A 22,274-nucleotide genomic window follows, 5' to 3' on the forward strand; every position below is an offset into this window, starting at 1 on the left:
GGCATTAATAGAAATTGGAATTAATATATGGCATTAATAGAAATTGGAATTAATATATGGCATTAATAGAAATTGGAATTAATATATGCTATTAATAGAAATTGGAATTAATATATGGCATTAATAGAAATTGGAATTAATATATGGCATTCATAGAAATTGGAATTAATATATGGCATTAATAGAAATTGGAATTAATATATGGCATTAATAGAAATTGGAATTAATATATGGCATTAATAGAAATTGAAATTAATATTTGGCATTAATAGAAATTGGAATTAATATATGGCATTAATAGAAATTGGAATTAATATACGGCATATATAGAAATTGGAATTAATATATGGCATTTATAGAAATTGGAATTATTATATGGCATTTATAGAAATTAGAATTAATATATGGCATTAATAGAAATTGGAATAAACATATGGCATTAAAAGAAATAGGAATTAATATATGACAGTAATAGAAATTGGAATTAATATATGGCATTAATAGAAATTGGAATTAATATATGGCATTAATAGAAATTGGAATGAATATAAGGAATTAATAGAAATTGGAATTAATATACGGCATTAATAGAAATTGGAATTAATATATGGCATTAATAGAAATTGGAATTAATATATGGCATTAATAGAAATTGGAATTAATATATGGCATTAATAGAAATTGGAATTAATATATGGCATTAATAGAAATTGGAATTAATATATAGCATTAATAGAAATTGGAATTAATATATGGAAATAATAGAAATTGGAATTAATATATGGCATTAATAGAAATTGGAATTAATATATGGCATTAATAGAAATTGGAATTAATATATGGCATTAATAGAAATTGGAATTAATATATGGCAATTATAGAAATTGGAATTAATATTTGGCATTAATAGAAATTGGAATTAATATATGGCATTAATAGAAATTGGAATTAATATTTGGCATTTATAGAAATTGGAATTAATATATGGCATTAATAGAAATTGAAATTAATATATGGCATTAATAGAAATTGGAATTAATATATGGCATTAATAGAAATTGGAATTAATATATGGCATTAATAGAAATTGGAATTAATATTTGACATTAATAGAAATTGGAATTAATATATGGCATTAATAGAAATTGGAATTAATATTTGGCATTATAGAAATATGAATTAATATATGGCATTAATAGAAATTGGAATTTATATATGGCATTAATAGAAATTGGAATTAATATATGGCATTAATAGAAATTGGAATTAATATATGGCATTAATAGAAATTGGAATTAATATATGGCATTTATAGAAATTGGAATTAATATATGCTATTAATAGAAATTGGAATTAATATATGGCATTAATAGAAATTGGAATTAATATATGGCATTAATAGAAATTGGAATTAATATATGGCATTAATAGAAATTGGAATTAATATATGGCATTAATAGAAATTGGAATTAATATATGGCATTAATAGAAATAGGAATTCATATATGACATTAATAGAAATTGGAATTAATATATGGCATTAATAGAAATTGGAATTAATATATGGCATTAATAGAAATTGGAATTAATATATGGCATTAATAGAAATTGGAATTAATATATGTCATTAATAGAAATTGGAATTAATATATGACATTAATAGAAATTGGAATTAATATATGACATTAATAGAAATTGGAATTAATATATGGCATTAATAGAAATTAGAATCCTATGAAAATATCTGTCATGCCAGTAATTATAGGAAGAAATAGACTTATGAACAATAATTACAGCAACAGTCTGGCAAATATCCCCGTTGAAAAAAGTGCAATAATGATTCAATCACTTGAACTTAAAGAGGTGAATAAAATCTTTAAAACATCTCTCAGTTGGAATGTATGAGATAGAAGGTGGATTCCCTACTGAACAAAATTATGAGGAAATTGAAAAATAAAGAATATAGCATAACAATTAATTAAAGTGATTTATGATGCAATCTCAGTATTTTGCTATTGTTTGAGTTTTGCACCACCATTTTAGACAAGTATTTAATTAAATACTCAATTCAAAATTTAATTTGAACTTTGAAAATCAAATGAACTTATATTTCATCACGATTATTTTCTCTTAAATAACACAACCAAAACTTATTTAGAAACTGATAGCAATTTATTATTTATCTAACGGTGATTCAATCCCAGTTTTGCGATTCATATTTTACCAATATTGATGCGTTGCTATTTAGAATCAGACTGATATCATTTCTATTTGATATTAAATGGCTTTTGATAGAGTTACTTGCAGTATACATTTCCAGCCTATAGTTGTATGAATTAAATTATCACGACGCCATTTATCATGTTCACTTGTAATTATTATATATAAATGATTGCAGACAGAAATTGGAAACGTTACTTCGTACAGATAAGAATATTGCATTCTATGCTCAAGTTCCACTGAAATTCGTCAAATCAAATGGAGACATTATTTTCTTAGATTAGTTGTGCCATAAACGGTAATTCAAACCTCATCGAATAATAGATGCATGTGTCCTCAAAGCGTATGGTTTCTCACCTCATTTACTAAAGATGTATTGGCAGAGAAATAATAAACCGGTGTGTAACTTGAAGCGATATGTCGTATATAATCACAGTTTTTTTCAAACACAATGTATATCGTTGCACGTGAAAAGCTTTTGTTTGAGTTTGTATGTAGTAAGCACAATAGCTTGGACAAGTGTATCAAAAAGAGACCAACCTAATAACCCAGCATTGTTTTACCAACTCAGGTTCATACTCTATCGCTTTGTATTGTACTTCTGTGAAGGCTTTACAAGTATGTTTACGTAATGTGTTCTCATTAATATTATGCACGCATATACGCTAAAACTGAATAAACAAATTAAATCTAATGTAGCAGGAAATATCCACCACATCACTGGAGAAATTTCCATCAAAATTTCTACTCTTTCTAATATTTTTTTCATCGAGTCGTTCAACTTTTGAATTCTTTAGCTGCTTCCTGTTTACTGAATTGTACCAATTTTCAAAAATTTGCATCTAATTTGAACAAACATTTTTCTTCTTACTTGAAATGCTGATTATACATGTAGCGTTAGTGCGTTACTTAATTAGCAAGATATTTTTTTTATATGGTCAGGACGTAAACTTAATGCACTCTTGCCAGCGATGACCAATGACTTTTCATTGGCGTCCGGAGTACGCTTTGTCATACGAGGGCCATTTTAAACGTAAAACTTCATGGGCTGTTTTCAATGTAACTGGTTTTCGGTGCAGAAAATTATTTAAAAAAAAACAACCCAATCTTAAACCGTATTAGTCCTGAGGTAGTAGTTAACGTAAGAGCGTTCTCTTTCTTGATATGCTTATTTTCTTATTACAATGGAGACAATTGAAGAATTCGAATGCAACATACAGAGATAGACATTTTCAAATTTGGGCTCTATCATTAGTTAGCGTGTTTCATTTCACGCGACAATAGCCTTCTACATTACTCATTATGTATTATTATGATTTAGATCGGAGGTTATATCGTCCCAAAGAAATGTGAGAATTACACTCAATATGAGTACAGAAGTACGAATAATTTAAGATCATATAACATACATGAATTATGTTTTGTGTTTACGAATGGTATGAATTTTAGTCATGTTAATTTTGAGAAATATCACTGAATATAATTGACGCTATTAAGCTTTTCTAGAACTTTGACGAAAACAACGATCGCGCACTTTTAATTCTGTTCCATATTATAAATTTATAGCGAAAAGAATCTAAAACACGTTAATAATTTCTACTCACATGTATCTTCTTCTGGCTTCACCGTTGTAGATTTCTAGAATTCAATAATGAGCATCGTTTTCTTGCGTAAATATTAAACAAACTGCAATAGATAGAAAAGTTCAAAATTGAATCATGTCCATTAAATATGTAAAATAATAAACCAAATTATGCAAAAACGTTGAATCCCAAACAAAAATATTTCTATTTGTGCTTTATTTTAATCTTTCTCGGGTTCAAATTGTAAATTTTGTTCAGCTTACTGGTAAAGTAAAATTCAAATTGCATATTCACTGAAATATAAGTTTGTATATATTAACAATTAGAGTATATCTATTTTCACCCAGCGTGTACCTATTTAAATTGGCATACAACAGGGTGGACGGACAACCCGTGTGTATAACAATCTATATAAAAAATGAGGATATGTGTGTGAAGACACTTTTCAACATATAAACTCAACGGATTTTTGATCTACAGACTTGAAATTTTATATATATTCAGACATGTGGAAAACTTTTCAATTACTTTTCATTTGGAAATAAGGTCTGTAAAAGGTCAGAATTGAAAAACTGGTACGTGGAAATCATAGGATAGTAATGTTTGCTAACTGTTTCACGAATACCAAGCACAGAAATTAGGAACCCGCGATATCTGGAAAATCTACAACAGTGTAGTAAATAATGGGCAATTAACAATCCCCCCACTATCCAACATTCATGAGGTTGTTTGCTCTGCAACTGAGAAGGCTAACATGCTTGCCAGTCGGTTTGCCTTCAACTCCAACTGGCAAAAGAACTGACCCAGTAAATTATCGTCCCATTAGCCTCCTCCCACTTTTCGCCAAAATATTTTAGACAATAATTAACCAATCTCTAGTCCATCACCTTACAGATGCTAAACTTCTGACTGACCGTTCAACAGCAGACATCCTAACTATAATATCAGAACGTATATACCAGTCAGTGGACAAAGCGATTGAGGGTAGAGCGGTAGTTCTATATATATCTAAGGCTTTTAACAGGGTATGGCATGAAGGTCTTCTCAGGAATGTCCGATCATATGGTATCACTGAAAGAATACATGACATAATTTAATCCTTCTTAGATAAGAGAAAAATCCAGGTTGTCCTGTACGGTCGTATATCTAAACAATACGATATAAATGCGTGATAGCCTTAAGGGTCTATCCTGGGACCTCTGTTATTCCTAATATTCATAAATGACCTCCCTGACAAAATTGCCTGTGAGATGGGTATATATGCTTACGACACCACACTCTATAACAGACACGGCAGGAAAACAAATGAACAAATATCTTAAGAAATGGCAGAATCACTAGAGGATAGTCTTCGATCTGTAGTGGAATGGGACATAAATCGATGATCACTTTCAATGCTGCCAAGACTAAACTCGTTTCCTTCAATAATTACAAGAAACCTTCTCTACCACCAATAGTAATGATCAATGACTATTTATCAGAAAGTACATCCTTTAAACTCCTCGGCCTTACGCTCTCAGGAAACATGAGTTGGAACAATTACATCGAGAGTATCGCCAGTACTGCTGCGAATAAGGTAGGTTCTCTATACCGTGCTAGAAAGATACTAACGCCCGAAAGTATCCTATACCTCTTTAAGGCCACCATTCGCCCATGTAAGGAGTATTGTTGTCATATTTGTGCTGGTGCATCTGCCACTAGTCTCTCCCTCCAAGACAAGGTTCAAAAGAGAGTCGCAAATCTGATAGGTCCTGAACTGTCATCTAAACTTCAGCCCCTGTCCCAGCGACGAAATATTGCATCCCTCTGCCTTTTCTACAAGTACTTTAACGTTGAATACTCTGACGAACTGCAAGCACTTGTGCCCCCTCGACGTGAATACACCCGAAAAACTCGACAAGCAGCTAAATCTCACCACTTCACAGTAGAGATCCCAAGATGTAAGAGAGCCTTCTACTCCAGTCGTTTCTTCCCCACGACAGCTAGACGTTGGAATTCTCTGCCGGGTCCCTGCTTCCCCAATTGTACTGACATGCACAAGTTCAAGTGGAACGTGAACCGACATCTTGCTGTCCCACTCCCTACACAGTACCCCTGATGTCTATGTCCCTGATAGTAGCCCCCTACAACAAAGTGGCAATATGTCTTGTTTGGGGTGAAAATGCAATTTAAAAAATACGTATGCGTGAATAGCTCGCATTACATATTACTTATGAAAAGAAGAGGTAGTTTGAAAACACATTTTAAAAATCATGTCACTCCCGTCTAATAGTTATCGTACTTGAATCAGTCTCTTTAGTTTTGTGTTCGATCTTAGCTTGAGTATTTTTTTCTATTTTACTTACAAGAAATAAACGGTTTAGAAAAAATATAATACTTACATGCACATGTCTCAGTTTATGTATTAATAAAAATATAATATTTTTGCATATTTTACGACCGGACACCACCACAAGGTCTGTTTGTAAGCTACAAAAATAGATTCTACTTAACTGATACAAATTTAAAGAGAACTAAGGAGCTATAGAAACTAAGACGGAACTTTACACTTCGAAATGCTTTCATATTGGAACCTTACAACTACATACATTTTTATTTCACTTGTAATACGGTTGACGGGCTATTTAGTATTTCGTAGGTTTGGCAAATAGAGTAACTGGAGAACAGAGGTTGAAATTAGTGATTTCGGTACGATTACCGGTTATGTCCTAAATTCGCGATTCCAATACAATTACCGATCTTTTTTTTAATCGCTAATTTTTTAGCCATAGAAATGTGTATTTTTTAATCATCGTATTAGTGTAAAATCTAATTTTCGCAACCGTCAGAAATACACTTGTGAGGACGTGATCTATACATATTGGTTTTATTCGTAGTTTAAAATCAATAAATATTTTTCATTTCATCATTAATTAAACTATTGATAGTTAAGTATAAAAAAACAATAACATTCATAGATTTTCGCATCGAAAATAGGTTCAAATTAATTTTCCGATTCTGGTTCCTGAAAACGTTTCGTGTTTCTCGATTGCCGACTCCGATTTACAACACTCCAAAGAATGAATTGAGAAATATTATTCCAAGATTGTTTAGTGATGTATAGGCAAACATATTGTCAACGATTATAAAGGTTCTATATTGCATCGCCGATGGCAAATTCTATTTTACCTATAAATGCTATCACGACAGGTAATCCGAGTCAGAATAGATTGAGGATTAATCTTTACTGATGTCTAACAAATACTAGACTAATCCCCAAATCCTAGCAAATTCTCCAACATTGGTATCTGATCACTGAATATGCTTTAAGACCATATATACAAATCAGGAAAAATGATTAAATACGTATCAGAAAAGTGTCAACGTAACTAACCTATTTAAGTCTATAATACCCTTACGCATATAACGACACAAGTCTTATTGGCTGTAATATTCTTAGACTACGTTAGTATAACTGCTTAATGGAGAAAATAATACAGTTGAACTGAAATATTCTTGTATTATTGACTATAACAATTGGATTTTATTATTTATATTTCACTTAATCTTTTTAGTCTGTCGGTTTGTCCATACGTTCCACTTTTTCACGCAAACTGTAGAGCCAATCTGGCTATTTTTTAATATAAACCTTTCTTCTCATAATCAAACATAGTATTAAGGTATATATATTTCAGAACTAAGTGGAATTAACCAGTACCATGAATACCACTGGTTTCAGAGACTAAAGGGTGACATTCATACTATGTTTAACCGCATGCTACAAACACGTTCCTATCATATCACTTTAATGGCTCCTGTATTCTTTCTGATAAATACATATTATATTTAATACACTTTACACTACTTGTGATGTCTTTCATTTGTAACCCCTAGTACGGGTCTACAAAAACTGGCTGACGAGGGCGATTGCAGAACTTCCCGGATCCATGTACAATAATTGCTACAACAACGGAATGACGAACATTCGGGCAAAGACTTCACTCTAAAAATTAAACAGCCATTTGATGATAGCATTTGATAACCAAAAAAATTCAAGAAAAAAGAACACACGTGGATATTCGAAATATTTTTTCCTACACTCAAGTAAAATTTGAAACTTCAAACGTATTTATTTTTCAAAAGTTCGGTGAAGAACGGGGAAACTACTTGTCTACGTTGGAAAAAACAACATTCGAGCGTAAAATCCTACAAATACGGGATAAAAAACACTTCGATAAAAGGACATCAATTCTTGCTGTAAATAGGATTTTACAAAGACGTCGTCAAAAAGCCTTATCTTGCTGTTACAAAGCTACTAAAGCGTTAACTACGAGCTGAAATAAAACTCATAAGACGAATTGCGTGGAGAATTATTATTTCTGAATTTTTTTTTCTTTACATTTTCACCCCAAACAAGGCAAATTGCCACTTTGGTGTAGGGGGCTACTATCAGGGGCAACAACTACTGGGGTACTATGTAGGGATTTGGGCAGCAAGATGTCGGTTCACGTTACACTTGAACTTCTGCACGTCAGTACTGTTGGGGAAGCAGGGACCTGGAATGGAATTCCAGAGTCTAGCGGTTCTGGGGAAGAAACTATTGGAGTAAAAAGATATTTTACATCTAGGGATCTCTACAGTTTGGGGTGGGGTTTAGCAGCCTGTCGGGTTTGTTGAGGGTGCTCACGTCGTGGGGGCACAAGTGATTGCAGTTCGTCAGAGCATTCACCACTAAAATACTTGTAGAACAGGTAGAGGGATGCAACATTTCGTCGATGGGACAGAGGCTGAAGCTTAGATGCCAGTTCAGGGCCTATCAGGTTTGCGACTCTCTTTTGAACCTTGTCAAGGAGCGAGAGACTAGTAGCAGATGCACCAGCCCAGATGTGACAGCAATACTCCATACATGGGCGAATGGTGGCCTTATAGCGGTACAGGATACTTTCGGGTGTTAGTAGCTTTCTAGCACGGTAGAGAGAGCCCATCTTTCTTGCAGCGGCTCTGGCAATGCCTTCAATGTAATTGTTCCAACTCATGTGTCCTGTGAACGTTAGGCCAAGGAGTTTGAAAGATGTACTCTCAGATAAAGAGTCGTTGGTAATTGCTATAGGTGCTACAGAGGGTTTCTTGGAATTATTGAATTAAACTAATTTAGTCTTGGCAGCATTGGCCGCGACCAACCACTTTTGTCCCCATTCCACCACAGATTGGAGGTTTTCCTCTAGTGTTTCTGCCATTTCTTTAGAAAGGTATTCATTCGTCTTCCAGTTGTGCCTGCCATAGAGTGTAGTGTCATATATACCCATCACAGAGGGAATTTTGTCGGGGAGGTCATTTATGAATATCAGGAACAATAGAGGTCCAAGGATAACGAGACTAACTTTTCAGTAAGTACAAAAAAATATTTGTCGTTCTAAAAAGCATATCTTGCTAAAAGGTCTTCTTGTTAAAAGGCATTAGCGTTGGAAAAAAAACTCCTGCAAAAGTATATGATATATTTAATTTTATTGTCTAAAGCGAATATTCCCAAAAATTTAAAGAGACGTCGGATTTTACTTCGATTAAAATAAACTTTTCACTGGTCGACGGGACTGCACCCCGAAGAAGGAAAAACGATTTCGCTAAGCACGACAAATAAAGTGTTAACGAGAAAAGGACATCTTTTTCGCACAGAGATCAATAAGAATAGTCAATATTAAATAAATGCTATAAACTCTCTTTCAGAGATGACAAACTTTTTCCTTGTAAAGAAAAAAGAAGAAGAAGGTGTAGGATCAACAAGGAATTTAACCCAGCACATACACATTACGAAAATTTAAAAATGACAATGGAAATCTACTGCTTCCTGTATAAATGCAAACGCCGAATTATTTTCTAAGAAAAGCCGATAAACTCAAAAAGGATCTCAAAAAATCTTTCCCAAGTTTTTTCTCCGAAGAGCTTGGAGACTGCACAAAAAGGCGAGATTCGAATTGCTGGACGAAGTAAAACCAATATTCAAAAAGCCATGGAGCGTACCGTTTGCTTCGAGGTAAAACATTGAAAAGGTATTGGACAGACTAGTTTACACTGGGGTTTTAACCCCTAATAACTATAGTGAGTGGGCAGCCCCCACAGTATACGTGAAAAAATAAAGAGATTAGGGTGTGTGCGGGCTTTTCGACCGGATTGTATGTGGCGTTCAAGGACCATCACTACCCGCCAACAAACACAGAAAAAATATTCGCAAAGTTACATGGCGGAAAATATTTATCCCCGATAGACTTAAGCGAGGCGTACTTACAAATACCAGTAGAGGAGAATAGCTTGAAACTTTTGTGTATCTCAATGCACAAAGAACTTTATAAATTCAATAGATGAGCATTTGGTATAAAAGATGCACCTGTAATTAATACTTTGCTAAGCGGTTTGGATTTCGCAATAGGCTATCTGGTCGATATTCTGATGCGTAATCAAAATGTTTAACACCATAGAGATCATGTATTTCAAGTGTTTGGCAGAGTAAAAGAATAATATGGCTTCACATTGAAGGAAGCAAAATGCGAATTGTTTTGGGAACGAATTAAATACCGTGGTCATATCATAGATAAGGACGGAGAGAAATCCGATCCAGACAGGTCTACAGCTATTAAAGACATGCCAGAACCTCACAATGTAACTACATTGCAAAGTTTTTTTATGGTTCGAGGACTATTATCAAACGTTCATTAAGAACATGAATGAATTGCGTGAGCCATTAAATGTACTATTAAACAAGGACAACATTGGGACTGGACGGGTGAGTGCTAGGCAGCGTTTAAGAAATTAAAAAATGTATTAACGTCAGGTTATCTCTGACTCATTTACAACTGAAACATTATTGTCGTAACTGACGCAATTTCTTATCGGATCGGGGTGTGCATTCTACACAAGATGCCTGATAGGTTCATTAAACCGATCGCCCATGCGTCAAGAACAATACTACTTGCCGAAAAGAATTACTCCCAAATCAAAAAGAGTTACAAAATTCCACCGATTTTTACACGGTCGTATTTAAGTCACGCAGACGGATTGTCGCGATTAATCCCGAAATCAAGAGAACCGCTGGAAGACACAGTAATAGCGTCACTACGAAGTGAAAAGAACTATACACAAATACCATGTAATATGATGAAGGAACTAGCAGCCATTTGGAAGATATAATAAGGGAGGCTGAATAAGAGACGTTCATCATATAAATGAAACAAAAAATTCAATCGGATGAATCGGCGGTGGAAGCTTTTTTTTTTCTATGTGGAATGAGGTACTGCTATACCGAGAAAGAGTAGTAATCTTAGCTACACTACAAAAGAAAATTCTAAAGTATTTCCATACGGGGCACCCTGGGGCTACGCAAATGAAGAGCTTCATGAGGTCCTACGATTACTGGAAGAGTATAGACACTGATATAGAAGGCACGGTAAAGTCGTGTAAGGGATGCGCATTGTCTGCAAAAGCGGCACCAATACAATTTAGCCCGTGGCCTTAAGCGGACCACCCATGGCAAAGAATATACGTAGATTACGCAATTATCAATGATTATATAATATATAGTAACCCGTACAAAACAGATCGCGTGGAGACATTTCTTTACGTAAATTTAATAAATAACTTTTTGAAGAACATTTTCAAAATTGGATGAATTCACGACGATTATCATGCCTTTGTGTGCGCTTGAAGATATGACTTCTATTTTCAGGAAATTACAATAACGAGATACCGAATGCAAAGGATCAGTTTCTGCAACTCATGTCGCTTAGTAAATTACTGGAGGGACAGAAATGGCGTTTAGTGATGCTGTGAATTTTGTCTTGAGGAAAATAATGTGTAAAAAATGGCGAAGATCGTAGAAAATATATGATAAAATTATCGACAGGGAAACGTGCGAAAGCAATCGATAGATTGTGTTTTACAAAACAAAAATTTTTGAAATAAAAAAAGAGTAATCTATACACTGCATGCAATGCGTAGAAGAAAAGGAGAAAATGCATGTTGATAAAATTCATCTCGATAAAGACAATATGAATCTGAAAAAATTGATCTCTCAATATGATCAATTAAACAAATTACATAATTTTTGTACAACAACAACAAAGGAAGGTGACCGTAGTCAAGTGGTTAACGACGCAGGCTGGCTTCCTCGATGGTGCAAGTCTGAAACAAGTTCGTTTAACAGAAACACTTTCATTTAGGGACCCTGGTGACCTTCACGGCGTTTCTCTCGTAAGTACTCTATATACCTTTAGAAAGAAATTCTTTATAGAAAGCAATCCGGGGAATGAATGGCAACAAAAACTATCATGAATGCTGCTCAACAACAACAGCAATAACAACAAAATAGCAAGGACAACAACAACAGCAACAACAACAATAGCAAAGACAGTAAATAGTTTGGTTGTTTGTTCAGTTTAAAAGTATATTCTGCGCTAAGTCGTTTAATATCGAAGAGTATATACTATTGTATTTAATCAGTTTGCACATTCATTTCCTCTATAAGCGTATATTTTTAACATATATTTTCTGTACAACCTCAATATCAGGACCTGACATGCACTTCGACTTGGTTAGAGTAAGAAGGTTGCAGTCACAATCAAAACCATAAACGGAATCCATATATTTTCCAGATCTGAAATAGCTCTTACTAAATCTCCGACAGCAACACTTTCTCTTTGTTCCCCTTCCAAACCGACCGATTCCTTACAATATGACCTTTTTAATTTGTTTTACTACATGCACACCAGTTTATTTATTTGTGCAAATTGACATAATTATAAAAATCTAATAATTTGCGCAGAAGCTTTCCTATGATTTATAGGCATGTACGACATGCGAAACATCTCATCTAACTCGTAAAATTGTATTTCTATTGTCAAAGGAACTAAGTGACAAATCTAGAAAGCAATTCAAATATTGTACTCCAAATAGAAATAAGTATATTTGATACCATATAAATAAAACGATGGAATATTTATGTAAAGTAACTTTAATGTGTAACTTCCATGTGTTATTTTATTGCGATTGATTTCATGGACAATAAAGCCTGCACATTTAGTTAATTTTCTTTAGCATAATAAATGAATAGCAATATCATTGTTAGCAAATGCACTTGTGGTTAGTAGTTATATAAAACATCCATAAGTGATGAGCATTCTTACTGTTACCGAGTCTCCCATCGAACAGATACTGTATTGTTTTGTAATATTCTTATTTGAACAGTTCAAATTACGATTATGTTTCAAAAAGCATGTTGTGTTGTTTCCCGTGATTAACTGGCAATATCTCAATTTCGTCTTTAAATTCGGACGTTCAGACAGCCTGAACAGACAATAAATGTTATTCATCAAGAGTTATTGGTGTGTAACTTAATTTGTTCTTTTCGTTTTTTATGTTACTGCCTATTAAAATGTCAGAGTCACGTCGAATAAACTAGTAAGAAAAAATTCGGTGCCTATTGGATATCAGAAAAAAACATAATCTTTTTCCTCCACAAAATTGAATGGCGATATTTCTCGTAACGCACCTTTATTATTGTCAAGCCCGGCACAATGAAACAGATAGAAGAAGATTGCTAAGTTAAATAAATACCCAATTATTAAAGCTAAAAGAAAATTGATATTTACGGGGCAAGAATAATATATTTCGCTTGAAAATATACGACCCAGACAAATAGTTTTTATTACAAAAATATACACTTTTAACATAAATACTTCAGTTTATTAAAGTACTAAAGCAGCAAATGTAATATAGTATTAAGCAATCGCCTTTGATCGTATATCGATGACGCAGATTGATATTGATTTTATCATGGGCAAATAGAATGCTTATAATATGGATGAAAATATAATATTAAGAGAAAGAAATATCGTTTTAAAAATATATAAAGATTTAATAGGACTTCACACAAAGCAGTGCTATCAGGTTTACGTGCGAGAGTCTAGACATACGAATGGTAGTGTGATATTTGGGAATTAATAAAACAGTGAAAAAAAACAGATAAAGAACTTAACTGTTAACAGTTACATGACATTACTATTTGAGAAAAGAACGAGATAGCATTAATTTTAAAAAATGCAAAATGATTAATAGGATTTGTAATCGCAAATTTACAAGTAATATGTTCATTAAACATTAGCTGACATTTTGTTTTTGTGCGCATGCGCGCACATTTGTTTTTTTTTTTTTTGTTTTTGTTTTTTTTTCTCAGACTAGGACGCTCGGTTTCTTTTATTTATTTCAATTTTAACTGATGACACCAACTCATTTTTTAATGTCTTTGTATTAAAAAAAATGAAATCATACGTAAATTTTACACGGGGTTGGAAATTTGTAAATATGAAAACAAACCTATATATCATTTTTACGATCTCATATTTACTTTATTTCATACATATTTTATTTCATATATATATACAGAGGTAGGGAGTGACACGCGCATTGCGGACTCTGCTGAAATAACACCGTTATTTATTTAGAAAGTCATTCTTAATATCGAGAGGGGAAGGTATTATTTAAACTCTTCTGTACTTTCACCTAACAATTTATTAAATAAGAAACTGACATGTATTATCTCTATTTTTGGTTAGTATTAGTGAACATAAAGTATCCATGTATCAATCCAATTTCTTAATTAGTTTATTTAGCAACATTGCCTAATTACTAACTGCACTTTGAAATATGTATTTTTGGAATAGCATGAATTTTACATAAGGTGGTTCTACAGTGTAGTACCCATATTTAAAAAATACAAACATAATGAAATCATTTATTTCGAAAAACTGCTGAGTCATTTCCCGGAAGTGCCGTCATGTGTGGATGATGGTGGGGTGGGGAACAAGCACAATTATGTTGCTTTTAAAAGTTATCTGGAGGCCGCCAGGTATTACATAACCTTCTTTTTTATGGTGAGGTTGGTGTGTGGTGAATTAGTGGTTGTTCCTCCTCCCAAGCATTACCAACGCTTTTTCTGTTTATCAAAAGGGGGCCCGCTGGATGATTTCGCTGAGATGTTTCATCAGAACAGATACTACACTTTGATCTCAGTCAAAAAGCCAAGTAAGCGTAATCTCGTTTTCTACCAGGCCTTGCCTCCTTCTTAAAAATACAAAGTAAGCGACACAGAATATATTTTAAGAGGTGGGGAGGGCAATACGGAGTAAGTCCTGGAAATGGCTGAAGCAGATTATGATCTCAAAAAAACTTTATTTCATATATCTTTTTAAAAGAAGTGGAGATACGGGATCAGGCCTGGAAACAGCTGAGCCAGTTTACGATCTCAACATTATTTTATTTCATATATATTTATAAGAGACAGGGGGATATAAAGTTAGTTCCAGGAATGGCCGAGGCAGTTTATGATCTCAAATTTATTTTATTTCATATATATTTTTAAGAGAGAGAGGGGTGATATGGAGTCAGTCCCGGAAATGGCTGAAGCAGTTTACGATCTTCAAGGTCCTTTATTTTTTTAATCTATTTTTAAGAGAGATGGGATTATATGGAATCAGTCGCGGAAATGGTTGTAGAACTTTACGATCTCATATTTACTTTATTTCATATATATTTTTTAAGACAGCGGGGAGGAAAAACTGATATACGGAATACAGACTATGTTAAAATAATAAAGGAAGAAGATGGCCCATAATAATCCAAAGGCAGAAATGAATGAACAAATATTGTTAACAATGGGATTTTAATCCCTATTAACTATAGTGAGTGGGCAGCGCCCACCGTATGCATAACAAAAACTAAAGCGATTATGGTGTGTGCGGTCTTTTCGACCAGGTTGAATGTAGGGTTCAAAGACCCTCACTACCCTCTACCAAATCCAGACGAAATATTCGCTAAGTTAAATGGCGGAAAATATTTTTCCAAAATAGACTTAAGCGAGCCGTACCTACGAATATCAGTAGAGGAAGATAGCTCGAAACTTATCATAAAGTTGCGATATATATCGATTTTTATAAATCATAAAGTCGTGATATATATCATTTTTTATAAATCATAAAGTTGCGATATATATCGATTTTAATAAATCATAAAGTTGTGATATATATCGATTTTTATACATCATAAAGTTGCGGTACATATCAATTTTTATATATCATATAGTTGTGATATATATCAATTTGTATATGTCATAAAGTTGCGATTTCATAAATAAAAAATATATCCACTTGACTGGTGCATTAGCTTGAATTGAAACCGAAATAAAAACTTATGAAAAAATATATGCATCTATATAACTGTAGTTCCTTCTAATCGAAACCAAAACTTATGAAGAATTCTTGATAAAATTATTTATAATAAAAAAATAGTTCACTACAGACCGAAACCAAAACTTATGAAGAATTCTTAGTAAAATTATTTACAAGAAATGCAAGTACCTAACAATTTAACGACCTGGATGTAAGCCTGACACAGAAAATAACATACGCGCTATCGTATTAATATATAGATAATTATTAATTGCATATTACGGCCAGTATCAAAGTTTACATTGTTAATATTGTACTTTTTCATAAGTATTCTTCAAGTAATTTCAGTGAATGTATGCAAGTATTTGTGGTGCGGGGTAATATGTCATATAATAGCTTGGGAGATGTCTTGAGATTATTGTTGTCGTGTAGCCAATATAGTTAATACTAGGAGGGAACCCCGACGATGGTTGCCTACTCTAGTCGGGGACTCATCACGGTGCATCTGCAAGAAGATTTCATGCATCCAGGCAGTAAATTAGGACACAATTCAACGTAGATGCGTATAGTTCATTAATAGCTAAACTTAAAGAAAAAAACGTTTTTTTTTATTTAATAGATGAGATTCTAATTATTACTATCCCCTCAGATTATACAAAAATGAGAAAGTGAATGCAACTTTACGATTGAATTGAACTTCTCGAATCTACAGAATTGGAGCTACACTCCTAAAAACAATGTGATATATACAGAGGAGATAAGGTTCATTAAATAGTGGACACTGTGACATGTACTACAACTGCATGTTTCACAATTAAATAACACTGCTTGCTACTTAAGATATTATCCACCAAATATTATGGGCATATGGGTGAATGCTTTTAAACAAATCTTAACTGAACAAAGTTAATAAAACTTGTACACATTTCGTTAATTTAAGTGAAACACTCAAAAAATCCCCACCCTAAACGCGCAACATATAACGTCATAGTAAAAAGGATACTGCATATGTGTTTATGATTTAAAGAGAGAACACGATTAGAGAAAGATCATTTTCTCACGTTTAGAACGGAGCTTCTTTTTTATTATTCAGTCAGACCTAGGGCGTCAATTTAAAAGAGGAACGTCTGAAATTTTCCAACGAAAAAGATATATTATAAAGAAAAAGAAATGACAATCATATTCAACATTTTCACCACTCGGAACAAAATCAGTCTGACAAAGAGGTTAGAGTTCACCAATATGTGTGATAGCATTACAATCGATAAGATAATCCAAGTATTAAAGAAAAGGGTATGCAGACATAGACACACAGACAAATGTTAACTTAAATGCATATATATGGATGTGTATATGTGCGAGTAAATATATATGCATATGTATGCATATATATGAATTTATATATATGTATATATGTATATATATATATATCGATGTATATATATATATATCAACGTATAAAAAGTGTATATATGTACATATATATGCTCGTATATATGTATATATATATATGCTCGTATATATATATATGTGTGTGTGTGTATGTGTGCTTGTGTGTGCAATAAGTGCATATATTTGCACGTAAAATACGTATATATTTATGTAAATACGACATGTATATACATGAATGATATATATATATACTGTATGAATATATGTATATATATATACAGCTTTGTTTATATTAATATATATATATATATATATATATATATATATATATATATATATATATATATATATATATATACAGCGTTGTTTATTTTTAATTGTGTAAGAAATAGATATTTGTTTTGGAAATAGCGTTCACGTGAAATTGCATGTAATTTACAAGGCAGTTCTTAAATCTGAATCTTTTGTAACGTCTCTTAAAAAGAACGTTCACTTTGTATCAAAACTGCATATAATTTTCACAAAGAAAACGTTCGGTTATAATTAAGTAATATATAATCGAGTTCATATTGACATTGGTCGTTTTGGCTCATAAAGTGTTCCTAATTTTTTATCCACAAAAACATGCGTTGGACAGATGCTCGGTTATTTGCCGGGGGTACATTTCCTATTTTCAAATTACGAGTTAAACGGATCAGCTTGTCGACATTCCCTAGTAGAGGCACCTCAAGCGACTGTCAATAAACCAATCCCTATCCTCAAGGAATACGTAATAGCCAGAGAGGATAGCGTCCTTATGCCTAACAGAAATATATTACAATGTCATTCCGTTCGAAGACAGATGGTGATGAACGCTTTTTCTTTCAGTATAATCAGTACAGTCCACAATTTATTATCATACATTTATTCAGTAATCGACTTGTTTCCAATTGTACTAAGTTTGTTAATCAGCCAACCAGATTCTTTGTTTTTTACACACCACGCGTTTTACAGGTCAACTTCTAATTAAGCTCTTTCTTTTTATATTTTTTTTGGTTCCTATTTTGTATGAAGAGATTTCTCCATTTTGGGGGATTGGGAATTATCTTGTTTTAATCTAGTTGTTTTTAACTAACATTTTATTTTATAATATTTTCTCTATTTTGTTTATTTAAAATTGTTATTATTGTGATTATTATTTTTACTATGCTATTGTTGTTAAAAGAGTTATTTGGTTTCTATCTTGACAGTTTCTTAACTTTTATTCGTTTATCCTATTTATCTTATGATTATTATTTTCACAATAGCTTTTTTTTACAATTTTCCATTTCGTATTATTTTACTGTATTCTTAGCTAGTTTCTTGCCTCATATATTTACCCACATATATTTCATAAATATATGCCCTCAAATAATTATAGTTATCTTCATGCTGCCCTCTTAGATTTAAATTTCTACTATATATTTAAGGTTTTTCTTTCTCCTATCATTTCCTTTCTTTTTAGTATTAACATTTCATTTCTCAACTAAGGTAACCTTAGACTAGACTTCATTTATATATATATTCATATATATATATATAGCCTTCTTTTCTTTTATATATATATATATATATATATATATATATATATATATATATATATATATATATATATATATATATATATAGCCGTCTTCCCTTTTCAATGCTTCTTAAATGCCATAGTATAAAGAGTTTCTAAGATTCTAATCGCAACATTTTTTCTTATTGAATAAATAAATAAATTTAACTTATACCTATTCTCTCTTGAATTATTATATATATATATATATAAATACATGTGTTTTTATGTATGTATGTATGTATTTGGAATTCTTTTACTCTTTTATTCATGTTGAATTCACCTATTCGTAAAAACCATCGTCGTCGTCATGCACGTTGAGGATTTGTGCCGTTATGAACGCGTTTTCATTTTAAAAACTGTACAACCGGCGAAGCGAACGCCTCTCTATTCTATCTTCTGTGTATTTGGGATTGTTTTACTCTTTTATTCATGTTGAATTCACATATTCGTAACAACCATCATCATCGTCATTATAAATGCTCCTTCATATATATTCTACATGCACGTGTATGTGTACGTGTGTGTGCATATGTATGTACATGCGTGTATTTATGAATGTATGAGTGTATGTGAATGTTGTCATGTGTATTTGTTCTTGCGTATGTATGTTTGCGTGCATCTGTTTGTATGCATCATTGTATGTGTACGTGTATATCTTTATTTCGATATGTGTGTGAGGTGGAGAGGACTCCCAAAAGCCCTGTTAAGGCAACCCCTCTGGGTGAAGCAAATCTCTGATTTAAAAAAAAAAATACATAAAATGGGAGACCAGTACCCGCATTAAGCTGGTCTGCAGTTTGATTTGTTGCTGGCTATCTTGCTCATGCTTGTTGCTGGATCTCGACATTTTGAACCGAGAGAGAGACTAAGCTGTCGTATAGATACTTCCTCAGGCATCTGTCTATAAAAATTGTCCGTGGCGATGGAAAAAGTGTCATGTGTGTAGGCCTGAAATGCTGGAAGCATGTAATAATTGATCTGCCATCATTCTATATATTCATATGTGTGTATGTATGTATGTATGTCAATATGTGTACTAGTGTATGTATGTGTATGTATAAATATTTGTATATGTGTCGTGGGGGCAAGAAAACTACCTTCCCCCACTCCACCATGTTTAAACACGCGTCATCTCTAACATGAGCGACGGAGAAAAAGAGAGGCGAATGGACGAATAGCCTCACCTAAAAGGCAAGGTCAGCAGCTGACCTACTTATGTCTCCCTTCCCCCCAGCATCCTCACTGTTAAAGGGAAACACTCATAAAAATTAATCTTTTACGATTAATAACGAAATGATTGTCTTTTTTGTTTCAGACGGAATGAAATTAAATACAACTCTCAAACTGCCAAACTAAGTTTGACTTGTAAACATTTCGTCTAGAATTAATGACTTTCATTTATCCTTTTTCCGAGACCGACGCCAGTTGTAACACCCTGTCTCCACAAAGAAAGCGCCTCTCGGCCAAAAAAAAAGTTAACCCGGCTAGGGGGCTACGAGTCCCCTGAATTGGAGATCCACTCACACTAGCCGACGGATCTCATGCAGGGCTAGGTTCCTACGAAAGACCTACCACTTTGATTACTCTGTTAGCACCTCCTGCCTGCAGCTTCCAGCTTCCTGCATCTCCTCCTGCAGCATCCAGCTTCCTGCACTGCACTGCAGCATCCAGCTTCCTGCATCTCCTGCCTGCAACCTCAGCTTCCTGCACTGCACTGCAGCATCCAGCTTCCTGCATCTCCTGCCTGCAACCTCAGCTTCCTGCACTGCACTGCATCTCCTGCCTGCAACCTCAGCTTCCTGCACTGCACTGCATCTCCTGCCTGCAGCCTCAGCTTCCTGCACTGCACTGCATCTCCTGCCTGCAGCCTCAGCTTCTTGCACTGCACCCGCATCTCCTGCCTGCAGTCTCAGTTTCCTGCACCGCTACCTCGCTCGCACCTCCGGTCCGCTACCTCGCTCGCACCTCCGGTCCGCTACCTCGCTCGCACCTCTGGTCCGCTACCTCGCACCTCCGGTCCGCTACCTCGCTCGCACCCCTGGTCCGCTACCTCGCTCGCACCTCTGGTTCACTACCTCGCTTGCACCTCTGGTCCGCTACCTCACTCGCACCTCTGGTCTGCTACCTCGCTTGCACCTCTGGTCCGCTACCTCGCTCGCACCTCTGGTCCGCTACCTCGCACCTCCGGTCCGCTACCTCGCTCGCACCTCTGGTCCGCTACCTCGCTTGCACCTCTGGTCCGCTACCTCGCTTGCACCTCTGGTCCGCTACCTCGCTCGCACCTCTGGTCCGCTACCTCGTTTGCACCTCTGGTCCGCTACCTGGCTCCGTACCTGTCGTCCGTTCCGAACACTGATCCCTCCGTTCTCGGTGTTGTCGGTTCCTCAACACTGACCTCCGAGCTCTCAGTGTTCACCCTGCGTTCCGGATCGCCCTGACGCCCAGCTGACCGTTTCCATACCCAGCAAGCACCCTCTGAACCACACTACGTCCAGAATACCAGTCCGGGCCTCCAGACCTTGCCTCCAGTGACGTGCGACCTTCCAGGCGATCAGCACCCGGATTTGGACATTTTTGTTTATATTCAAATAAAAGGCGAACCCTCGTCTTTAAATCAAACAACCTGTGTCTGTCATTCTTCTTTGCGTTGCATGCTGTTCACCTTTTGCCTGTGTTTATTTTGTTAGTTGTTGGGTCGATTGTCTCCGGACGACCGGCTCCCGCAACATATGTATGTATATATGTATGTGTATGTATATTTTTATTTATTGTGTATACACGTTTATGTGTGTTTGTATGTATATACGTATATATATTTGTGTGTATGTATATGTATATATGCATATATATGGATGCGTATAGGTGCATATATATGTATGTGTACGTATATGTAGGCAACTTTATGTGTATGTATATATGCATACATGTGTACGTATATGTATGTGAACACGTATGTATATGTGTGTATGTATTTGTATATGATAGTATATATGTCTATTCATATATATGTATATGTGTGTGCATGTGTGTATGTATATGTTTGTATGTATGTGTCATATGTATTGTGTATGTATGGATGTATGGATGTATGCACGTGGGTATGTTTATGGGTATGTATGTGTATGTATGTGTGTATATGTATATATATATGTATGTATGCTAAGGACCGTCTTCAATGCCATGTCTGCTTGAGTGTGTGAATTCGCTGGCAGGACTAAAAAAAAAAAGAAGTGACTGAGGGAGTGGCACTTGTCTGACAAGACGTTGCAATCATTATAATCATCATGTATGTACGAGCAAATCTGA

The 22,274-nt window shown here is 34.2% G+C and overlaps 1 protein-coding gene across 1 annotated transcript in view; it reads right to left on the reverse strand.

The window, feature by feature from the left end:
* The window catches only part of LOC145269208 (cholecystokinin receptor type A-like), a 580,153-nt gene that overhangs the window by 273,794 nt on the left and 284,085 nt on the right, over positions 1-22,274 (reverse strand). The window contains exon 3 of the mRNA XM_080124828.1: positions 3,825-3,906. The gene's annotated coding sequence lies outside the window, so the exon portion shown is untranslated. The remainder of the gene's footprint in view (positions 1-3,824; positions 3,907-22,274) is intronic.

This window comes from Euprymna scolopes, chromosome 4 (genome assembly GCF_053919585.1).
Source record: "Euprymna scolopes isolate OS-2025 chromosome 4, ASM5391958v1, whole genome shotgun sequence".
In the NCBI taxonomy this organism is placed as follows: Eukaryota; Metazoa; Mollusca; class Cephalopoda; order Sepiida; family Sepiolidae; genus Euprymna; species Euprymna scolopes.